The sequence below is a fragment of the Rhipicephalus sanguineus genome, chromosome 1, assembly GCF_013339695.2.
Source record: "Rhipicephalus sanguineus isolate Rsan-2018 chromosome 1, BIME_Rsan_1.4, whole genome shotgun sequence".
NCBI classification, from domain to species: domain Eukaryota; kingdom Metazoa; phylum Arthropoda; class Arachnida; order Ixodida; family Ixodidae; genus Rhipicephalus; species Rhipicephalus sanguineus.
In genome coordinates this window covers 312,544,398-312,554,713 of record NC_051176.1, presented here as the reverse complement: position 1 = coordinate 312,554,713, position 10,316 = coordinate 312,544,398, and the positions used below count along the sequence as shown (strand labels likewise).

The 10,316-nt window shown below is 44.4% G+C and overlaps 1 long non-coding RNA gene across 1 annotated transcript; it reads left to right on the top strand.

Annotated features, from left to right (window-relative positions):
* Positions 1 to 3,852: 3,852 nt before the first annotated feature.
* Positions 3,853 to 6,833, top strand: LOC119379435 (uncharacterized). Its single transcript, XR_005181184.2, has 3 exons — positions 3,853 to 3,924; positions 6,244 to 6,297; positions 6,592 to 6,833. It is a non-coding gene; the product is annotated as an uncharacterized LOC119379435 (long non-coding RNA).
* Positions 6,834 to 10,316: the final 3,483 nt, after the last annotated feature.

Sequence of the window (10,316 nt, the reverse complement as noted above, 5' to 3'; positions counted from 1 at the left end):
AGATGCGGAGAATGTTTCTTGGAAAATGTTCCCGTGCCTGAAAGACCAAAACAACCACATGTCAGCTTTGAACAAAGAGCTTCCATGTGACGCTGCCAATTTAGATGGTGATCGAGAATAACGCCAAGATAGATATATCAGTAAGTGCGTTTGAGTGCGCATTGATTTATATCCAGTGAGACACAACCATTACAGATAATTTTTGAACGTGAGTGGAAAGCGGTATATTTAGTTTTTGTAGTATTAATGGTTAGTTTAGTGGCAACGAACCATTCGGAAACAATAGCAAGCTCGGTTTGGGCTTCTTCCTCTAGTTCCTTCATGTTGTCACCTGTAATTATCGAAGCGGTGTCATCAGCGTACATTGATATATCAGCGAATTGTAAAGTTTGGGGCAAGTCATTTATATAAACTGTGAAAAACAGGGGACCAAGTACTGAACCCTGTGGTACTCTTGTACTAAGATGCTGAGGGTATGACATTATGTTGTTTATATGTATGATTTGATTTCCATTATCAAAATAACTGGAAAAAAAATCAAGTTCACTGTTGCAAAACCCATAAGCACTTAACTTATTGAGTGAGATGCCATGATCGACGGTGAGGAAAGCCTTTTTTAAATCAAGAAAAATAACTGCCACTAGTTGGCTATTATGAAGAGCGGTGTTTATTGTCTGTGTTAATAAATGTCTGCACTGGCCCGGCCTTCGCAGGACTAAATTTTGTGATTGCGGCCCGCCAGCTCAGGTGAGTTTGAGACTCCTGGTTTGCTTCTAATGGTGGGCTTTCTTATAAAATTGGTTGCAAGATGGTGCTGTGGTGTGTATTCCTTCTTCTAGTGTTCTCTTTTTTTCATGCTGTCCATTTTAACATGTATAAAATGCATCCATGTGCAGACTTAAAACTGCTCAGCATGACAGTTGAAAGCAACACAGGTGACACGAGGACAAGCACAGACTTCCAACTGAAATTTAACACAACACAATATATAGCCTACACCCAAGATAAGAACAACATGCTTATGCTAGAAACAAATAACAAGAAGTGAAGGATGATAGTGCAGTGAAACTATAAAAAAACAACTAAGGGCGGAATGCCACATGACAATGAATCCAGGTAAGCGAGTTCTTTATCAGATAGGAATATTGAAGGTTTACTGACACAGCTTCCTTTAGCTATTCTTACAACCTCAATGCCATCATGGTGCCATCATGAAGGTGAGCTGCAAGAGCTTGTTCTCTTAAACAGAGACTGGCAACTACATTCTTAACAATGAGAAGCCAAAGAACCATCCCTATCCACATTTTTTACTTTTTGACAATGTTTCTGTAATGGTATATTCAGGCATCTACCTCTTTGATCAACGTAGCTGTGTTCACAGGACAAAGGCACGCTGTAAACGACGCCTATTACGCAGTCAACAAACTTTTTACGGTGCATAACTTGGCAATGGCTCGAAGGTCCTTCTACGGCTCTAGTTCGAACACATTACTGAGATTGCTTATTCGGTGTTTTGGTAAAACAGGCAGGTTCCTAAGCATGTGATTGCAGTGGCAAAAAGTAAAAAAGATGTGGGTAGCGACGTTATGGATAGAGACGTTTTTATGGCTTCTCATTATTAGAAATATGGTTGCCAACCTCTGTTCAAGAAAACACTCGTGAGTTCTTGTGGCTAACCCTCATGATGGCGCCAGCAACCTTCATTATTCTTATCTGATAAAGAACTGGTTTATCTGGATTCATTTAGCATGTGCTGTGCCGCCTTTGTTGTTTTTTTTTACGGTCTCACTGTGCTTTCATGCTTGACCTCTTTTTTTTTTTATAAACATGCTTATGCTATAGCATAAGCATGTTGTTTTAATCTTGGGTGTAGGCAATATATTTGTGAGTTGAGATAAATTTCAGTTGGATGTCAGCGCTAGTCCTCGTCTCACCTGCGTTGCTGTGTCTACTTTCGCGCTGAGCAGTTTTAAGTATGGAATACCAACTAGCCCGCTACCACACGTTGCTCCGTGCATAGAACCCGTGGGGTGCGAGCCGCATGCTCTTACGAGCAACGTGATGGTGACGAAGTCGAACGTTTTGTCACATAGAACTATCGGTCGTGTAGCCGTGGATGCGAATAGTGAGGCTTGCGCATGCGGTGACCAATACGGGTGTCACATAGGCACTTTCTATTGAAATCGAAATTCTGGACCGTGATTGACTCGCCTCCGCATCTAGCGCAAATAAGTAAATCGCGATTAGGAAACTTGGACTGGATCGACATCGAAATTACATCGTGTGATGCCCGTACTATGAAATCGAGGCTGGTCAGCGGCTTTTCTGAACGACGAAGTGGGTGGTTTAAGTACCGTGCATTTAACAGCTCAGCCGCGGCGAGTTCGATGCCATTACGCCTATAAAATTAAGCTTTCGACGAATATGCGCAAAAGCACAACGCGAAACAGGTTGCCGAGCGGGTAAGAACGGCCGTTCAAAGCACAAAACAAACTTCCCTAGAAATGTGCACAACTACGGACTACCACAATGCTACCACCGTCCACGTACCGCAAGAAAATAGATCAAATATGAATCGCAAAGAACACCGAAACAGGTTCATGAGAGCCTTAGACATCGTAGTGACCACGCAAGCTCAGGCGAACCACAGTACCGGTTCCAAACGCACTGATGCGAACACAATCCAACTATTCACGTTCAAAAAGCATGGTAAACGACAAGCACAATCACAGCGTCCGCGCCCACCGCAAACACCGCGCCGAACACAAACACGCCAGAAAACATGCCCAAGCGCCCACAGGTTGCCTGAACCGGCGATGTAAACTTTCAACGAAAAGCCACAATCTTTCACAGATCCAAGCCAAGTAGGGTGAAAATAGCGTTTCCTTATTTTGACCCGGTCAAAATAACGAAGCGCTATTTTCACGACGTCGCAGTAGGGCCGGCCTTCGGCATGCCACCCTTGCCGCGAACGGAAGCTCGGCGTCCGAGAGGCGGCTGGAAAGCGCAGACTTTCGGCATTCCTCGAACTGTGTTGTGAAAATTCCGACTGCCCCGAGTCTACACTTTCGTCCACGCACACGTGGAGGCGGATTGTGGCCCAATTTGATGTAAATAGTGTTTTTTCTGATAAATGCCAACGTTTCAAACTTTCAAACTTGTTTTTCTCATTTTCATTTTTTTCGACAATTTCACGTTTTGCGGGCAGCCTTTTATAAACTTATATTTATTGTATAGTAGCGAAACTTGGCACACGTATTCTTCAAGACATGTAGAATGCAAATATCTACTTGAAATTGCAATATCTATCAGCATTACTTGTGAAAATATTCGGTTACTGTTTCAAAGGAGACTGAAAATAATCAGTTACAGAGTACAATTTTTTTTTATTAGTTCCATTATCTCTGTGGAATATCTGGATAGATATTGGCACTCTACAGTCTACAAAGAGTCTAATAAGATTCAACACAATGATTTTACTGAAAGTTTAGTACATAAAAGAGTTCCCGCAAAAAGTGTAACATTTTGCCATTGTGTATGACATAACTCAACAACTGTAGCGGCTACATGGAAAGTAATGACATATTTGAAATCTGCATGAAAAACTATACATATAACAGAATTTTCAAGTCTCTATTGCAAAAAATAAAAAAAAAGTTGTTTCGAGGAGCGTCTCCCCTTAAAACAACTAATTTAAAAGGGAAATGTTATGTTCATGCTGCACTACCTCAAAGATTTTTTTTTTTGTTATGCAGCATGATGCTGTTTCTAGGTGCGCGTTATGTGACCGTTTTTTTGTGGAATATTCTTTAGCTTGTGCATGTTGACACAAGTGACCCACAATTTTTCATGCATTGTTTTCAGTTCTCAGAACGTCTGTGGCTTCACGTGGCCCCACAGAACTGCCTCTGCCAGAGCAAAACGGTGAGTTTTCTCTCACATATTTGCCCATTTCTTATGGACACATGTGAAGATTATCACTCTTGCTGTCCGAAATTTTAGTTTGTGCTCACTTAGCCTCACCAATATAGTCGCCTGCATTACCTTTAACACTCTGCGGAGCACTTGCTTACATATTTTTAGTGCTCACAGCTTTTTGTTCGGCATGCTGCAGTCTTTGTAGAAGTACAGAAATATCTCGCTAACTTGAAGTAGCAAAAACCGGAGGAAAAATTGGAGGCAAGTGGATTTTCGAGATAAGCGTAGCAGAGCGTCTACGCTGGCTCTTCATAAAGGTTTTAAAGAAGAAATGGAAACATACCAGAGGTTTCAACCAGCTGCATTTTCTGACACAGCTTTTTTATTTAGTGCTGAAACACTGACTAAAGGCCGAACCATATAGAGCGTTTTTGCCGGCGTCCCTCGACGTCGACGCTACTGGTGACGGTGGCTGAAACGTCCACCTCTGGACGGTCCAGACATCACGGGCGGCAGCGTCGACGCTGGAAGCAGTTCGATGGACGCAGAACCAATCAGCGTGCGGCTGGCAGCGACTTCCGCTACGTAACGGCGTCGTTGCTTCTGCCAAAATGGCTGCCGCCCGCCTCGAATCTAATAAGTCGTCGCCGTGCGCTGTGTGGCCCTTAAGTTCTCAACTGATGCTTGTATTTGACTTAGCTTGTTCCCTAGAAGCTTCGACAGCAAAGCGCTCGTGATATTTTTGAACTCTTTCCGGGAGCCGTACTCAACTTCATCGGTAGGCTTAGCAGGAATGAGTGTATTGGCTGAATACGTGGCCTCAAAGATGTGCAGCAGCTTCAAGCTCAGAGGCCATATATTACGAGTTTGTGGTTCTTCTCAATGCCAATAGCTGGCGCTACAAGTCAAATAAAAAAAAATAGACTTTTCGGCGGCACTGTGACTCGTTTTTTGCACCACAGAACTGCAAATGAGACATAAAAGCTATAATCAGGAATATATCTTGTTGGTCCATTGACGGAAACTGTACACTGCTTTACGAGGTGTCAGGTTCATTCCCTCTGGTCACACTGTGCGACGCTGAGTTAACGCTCCTCATATGGTTTGCCGCCCTCTCTGACGGCGTTGATGCGACGACGCCGAGGGACGCAACGTCAGAAAACGCCGGCCAAAACGCTCTATATGGTTCGGCCTTAAGGCTGGCCTGCTTTGCGGACAACACTTGGACCAAGCAGCTTGGCCTAGAGTTGTTTCATACAATGCATGCACCGAGCCTTCCCGCTGCTGCAGTAAACAAAACATGTTTCTGGTTTTCGGCTGATGTCAACGTCCCTTCCGTAGCTGCATCGACACTTCCACTTTAACCGAGAGCTGGCTTTGTCCCGATGATTTTTCACTTGATGAAATTTTCATACTTAGCAATGTTGCTAGTGAAATCGGCGTTGCCCACCTCACAGTCCAAAGCGTCAGCCTCCTCTATCAATGTTGTGGTGACCGAAAGGCTGCTCTACAAACGATGCAGTCACTTGAGGAGCACTGCTTTGACGCGTGAAAAATTTAAGGCTTGAATGCACCTCTTTGATTAGGGATACCTTTCTTTGCAGTGTTAATGACTTCTTTTGCTTTGGCAGCGTTATTCTCACCACACCACACAGCCAACAAAAAATATCTCTGCCATGTGTGTTGCATAAATAAAAGTAAATAGATTGAATTGCATCAGGTGTGCTGTTTTCCAAGGTCTGCCTCTGCATCTTTATTGCATCACATGATAAGGCACGCAGTTCCTTGACAAAGCTCTGCCAATAGGTTTCGACTTTGCATTCAGAGACAGTGTGTACTTTGTCGAGTTATGGCCGCCTTGTTTGAACATTGTGAAATGGTCCGGTGGCAGTTTTTGTTCCACTCTCAGTCAAGATTTCGAGATATCTAAAACTTTACCCGAAGAGATAAAAAGAAATAAATACATCGCGTGTATGAGAAATGGTTCCATCTGATCACTGGAAGCCAAGCAGTCAGAAAACAGAATGAGTGGCGTGACTCAAAATGAGTGATACAGTCTGACAAAATCCAACATTAGACGGTAAGTTTTGTGAGAAAATGATTTCCAAAAATGTGTTAGTTCTATGCGAACCTTGATGGTGCAATTATGGCGGCAACTGTAGCAATGTTGTCTCTGTCATTCCCAGACCCTTGTATGGTCATACATGAACATTTCACAGTTTTATTTGAGCACTTTTAGAATAGATGTTGCGATATATACCACCCTGTTAAATAGAACTAATCAGTTCAATTGGCAGAAAGTGTACTAAAATTTCTTCATTGCAGCATCTCAAGATCTGATGCTGAGCAGCACTGCATCAATGGAGCCAGATGAATTTGGTATGAAATGTTTCCTCAAACAGGCTGTTTTTCTGTGTAGTGGTCGTGGAAGTTTAATAAAATGAAGTGCAAGTGTAACCATTGCTTCTTAAACTGTGGCTTTTCCAACTATTTCGGGCATTTTTCCACTATAGGTTTTGGGCAAATTGGAATGAAAGGTGATGGTCACAAAGTCATCTTTGTGAGATAAAGTTGGGCCAATTTAATTACAATGTATACCTCAGTTCTGCTTCTTAAATAGAAGTGATAAAGTAGTTGGGTGGGTAGAAATTTTACACACACTCTTCATTGCAGCATCTCAAGATCTACTTCTGTGCAGCAGCCCCACACCACCGGAGCCAGATGAGTTTGGTATGAAAAGTCCTAGCATGCTGTTTTTATGCACTTTTTATGAAACTTGAGTAAATGAGTGTTAGTGTAAATGTCACTTCTACAGTGGTTAGTGTTATAATTAATTTTGGCCTATGCCTTGCGACAACTGTCTGTGACAGCGCAGTCAAAGCTATGTGGGCAGAGCTTCTGCACATGCCTTACTACCCCAAGTAGTCTGTTTGCGGGTGATTTCAGTTTTGGTCTCGCATGCGCATCTAAGGTGTGCACTTTCGTGCAAGTATGCACGGCTTACGATGTTGTTGCTATGAAGATATCAAAGCAAATATGCGAAGAAGATGACGATGATTTAGGAGACTGTTTTGTGCCACTGCCTTAGGTGGAAGCGCCCGAATAATTTCCTGAAAATACACTTTTCTGTGGCCTCTCGTCTGCGTCACTTCGCGTGTTCTGTCCAAATAAAACGCCGGGCGCGTCGCTTCAGCGTCGCTAGCGCGAGCTTAGAGGCGCGCGTTCAATGTGAATAAACATTCATTCTTCCTGGCACCTCACGCCTGTTCAGACGCTCCTGTCTTTGCTGCGTCGGCACGAAACCTTCTCGGACGCCATCGTCTGGACGGCGCTTGAACCGTACGCCTGCCTGAATGCATGCCCTGGCCGATAGAAAATCGCGTAACATTATTTTTGAAGTAGCGTTATGAAAGTTACGTTATGTGTTTTAATTAAAAGCTTTGACAAGCCTTGATATAGTTATTTGACACAGAGCTGAAGGAACAAATACTTGGAATCATTGCTTAACTCTTCTGCAATACATAATATATATACAGTCGAACCCGTTTATAACGAACTCGAAAGTGCCGCGAAAACTGGTCGTTATATCAGTTGTTCGTTGTAAATGGACTCGCCCTCAAAAACATGCATTTAGCGACCAAGCCACTTTTTTTTTCTGTGCATTTTTATTGAAAAGTGCTAACAACTCCTCCGGTGAGAAGTTAGGCCTTTTCGCGTTGTGAAGCGAGGCCCGCTGCGTGCACGAGTGAATTAAACCGCCTTTGCAGTGAACCGACACTGTTTCACTGAACCGCGGTACCGCTACGTGGAGCTGATCATCCCTGGCTAGTTGCGTGCAGCGCGATCGCCTACTCGGCTCACGCCATCACTGCCCGGCCGCTTGCATTTGTACGCGCATTTGCCTGCTCTCTGTGCCCTCTTCGGACCGTGCACGGGTGCGGCGAGCGGCCTGTTCGTTCAACGAGCTAGTTTCGTTTACACGAAGCGACGCGCACTTTATCTCGCACGGCGCGGCGGCGGCGAACTTTCGAACGGCAATGGCATCGCGCGCTTGTACTGCTTGTACCGCCGTCACCCCAAACAGTTTACGCCACACGTGCAGCCGAGACGATAGCTGCAGATGACTGTGATAAGGTTGTCGGCGATAAATCATAATGGCACGTTCATCGCCGGCCGCCACATCGCCTTCGCTCTCTTCTGATGCTTATCCGTGAAGGAATCTCCGCAATCGCGCGGAAGTCGTAATCATTGATCGACTGGTCTCTGCTGTTACTGAAAAGATGAAATGCATTTTGCGGCACATTGTGACGTCGACGCACTCGCAGTGGACATTTAAGCGCTGAAAAGTTATCGCGGTCATCGCTTATTGCATTTTATGGCTTCTTGCGTTCCAAGGCATAGGTTCATCGTAGGCGGTCGTAGCTGCAGAGAACGGCGCCAAGATAGGTTGCCGTGCGAAAGCTGACTGCAGGGCTTCATGCTGCCTCCTGTTTCTTTGTTTCTTTTTTTTTTTAATTCCCCACTGCCATTCTGCCATTGAAGAAACGACTGGAAAGCGAGCGACCTCGCTCGTAGCGTCCGAAAGCAGCGCGTGCGGTGCTCGCCGATCTCGGGTATCTTCGTCACGAGTAAACTGGACCGCGGCCTCTCATGCTTTAGAAGGCCTGCGTTAACTTTTTTCGCTTTGTATACGCCATATTTTTACCGCGACCGTGTCTGAAGTGTTCGTTGTAAAAGTAGGAGGCTTTGAAAAATGTTCGCTATATGTGGACACAATTTCAATGGGTAGCATAGGAAAATCGTAAGTGCACCGAAATATGGTCGTTATAACCGATAGATCGTTATACCTGGGATCGTTATAAGTGGGTTCGACTGTATAATGCTAATCTGCCAGCAGATCAAGGCTGCATGCAAAGTGAGCGCCATATAGTAATAATTGCATTTATTTGGAAATCTGTAGAACATTCTGTATGGTGGAGGAATGTAGGAAGCAGCTTTATTGAAGCGATCGGTTTCATTTTTGAGAGAAGAAAGGCACGGCCAAGCAGAAACTACGCAATTTTTACGCTAAGAGAACAAACGATTTGCTAAATTTTGGTGCATACAGGGTTGGCATCAACGTTTTCATACCTTTGAACATTCAATAACTTTCTGGAGACGCCCAAGTTCTTTTGTCAGCAGATGTAAAGGCATCGAAGGTCAGGGCTGTCTTGGCCACTACTGGTCAGGAGCAGGCATCTTACGTTTGTAATTCCAAGTGGGTGAAACGTGCTCGATCCTTACATGCCTGAATAGGCTTCTGTATTGCTTTGTCAATGGGCAGAGGACAGGTTAATGAAATGCAAAATGTATAGTAGTGCACATTTTTCTGTATTACCACTTTGTTGTGTGGCCTTGTAAGTTGTATAAAATTGCAGCGAATGTGCTTGTGTCATATGTTTGTGTGTAATTGCACTACATTAAAGATGTAAGCTTCAATTCTTATTCATTATAAATGGTTTGTGTGCTAGGAGACGTTCTGACTCCACTGGAAAACAATGGAGAAATGCTCGAAGGCCTGCAGACTCTGATCGGCAGTGCGCGAGATGACAGAAAGTTACTTGCATGCATGGCATGGCAGCTGCTTTTGTTCATATGAAACAGCGTTGTGGCGCAAGAAAAATTGCAAATCTTCACTGGGTTGTGTAAACTGCAGTTTAGAAGTATTCTTCAGACTTATAAAGCATTGCGTTTCTGCAGGCTGCTCACTGGTGCTGCTGTGTAATATGGCTCTTCTCATTGAATGATTTGCTGGTTAGTATACATTGCCAAAAAATACACTATCATTAGGGTGAAAGTCACTTTTTAAAACTATCTTGACAAACGGAACTTAAGTGTCATAGGTGGTCACCGAACAAGTTGGTGCTAAGCTGTTGACGGGGAATGACAAGCTTGTATGTAGGTTGTTAAAGCCTCATAAGCCTTCCCCCATTTAACCTCTTGCTACATGCAGTGATGTGATAGCTGCGCCAATTGCGCCAAACTGCGCCAAGACGTCAAACCTGCTACATCCTGCTACATCTCCGCTGTTCTGCGCCAAAACTGCGCCAAACTATAAGCACACTAGCGAAAAAGCTGCCGCGTGGCAAAATTTTCGTGCCGCGAGAGGAATGGGTTCGTGCATCATTTTTCGCGGCACGCTGCCTGGCGCTTTCTGGGGGACATGACCGGACGCAGATTGATGGGTAGGCTTGTTAAGCGCTGGGTTGGCTTGCTCAGGTTTTTGGGGGCCGGCATAACCCTCTTCCGACTGCTGTAAATTGGCGTGACCCCCCAAAAATGCACCTCGGAAGGAGCAGCTCGCCGCGAGCTGGTGTGACCGCACCGCCGCAGCAACATAGAAGTAAAATTTCAGTGAG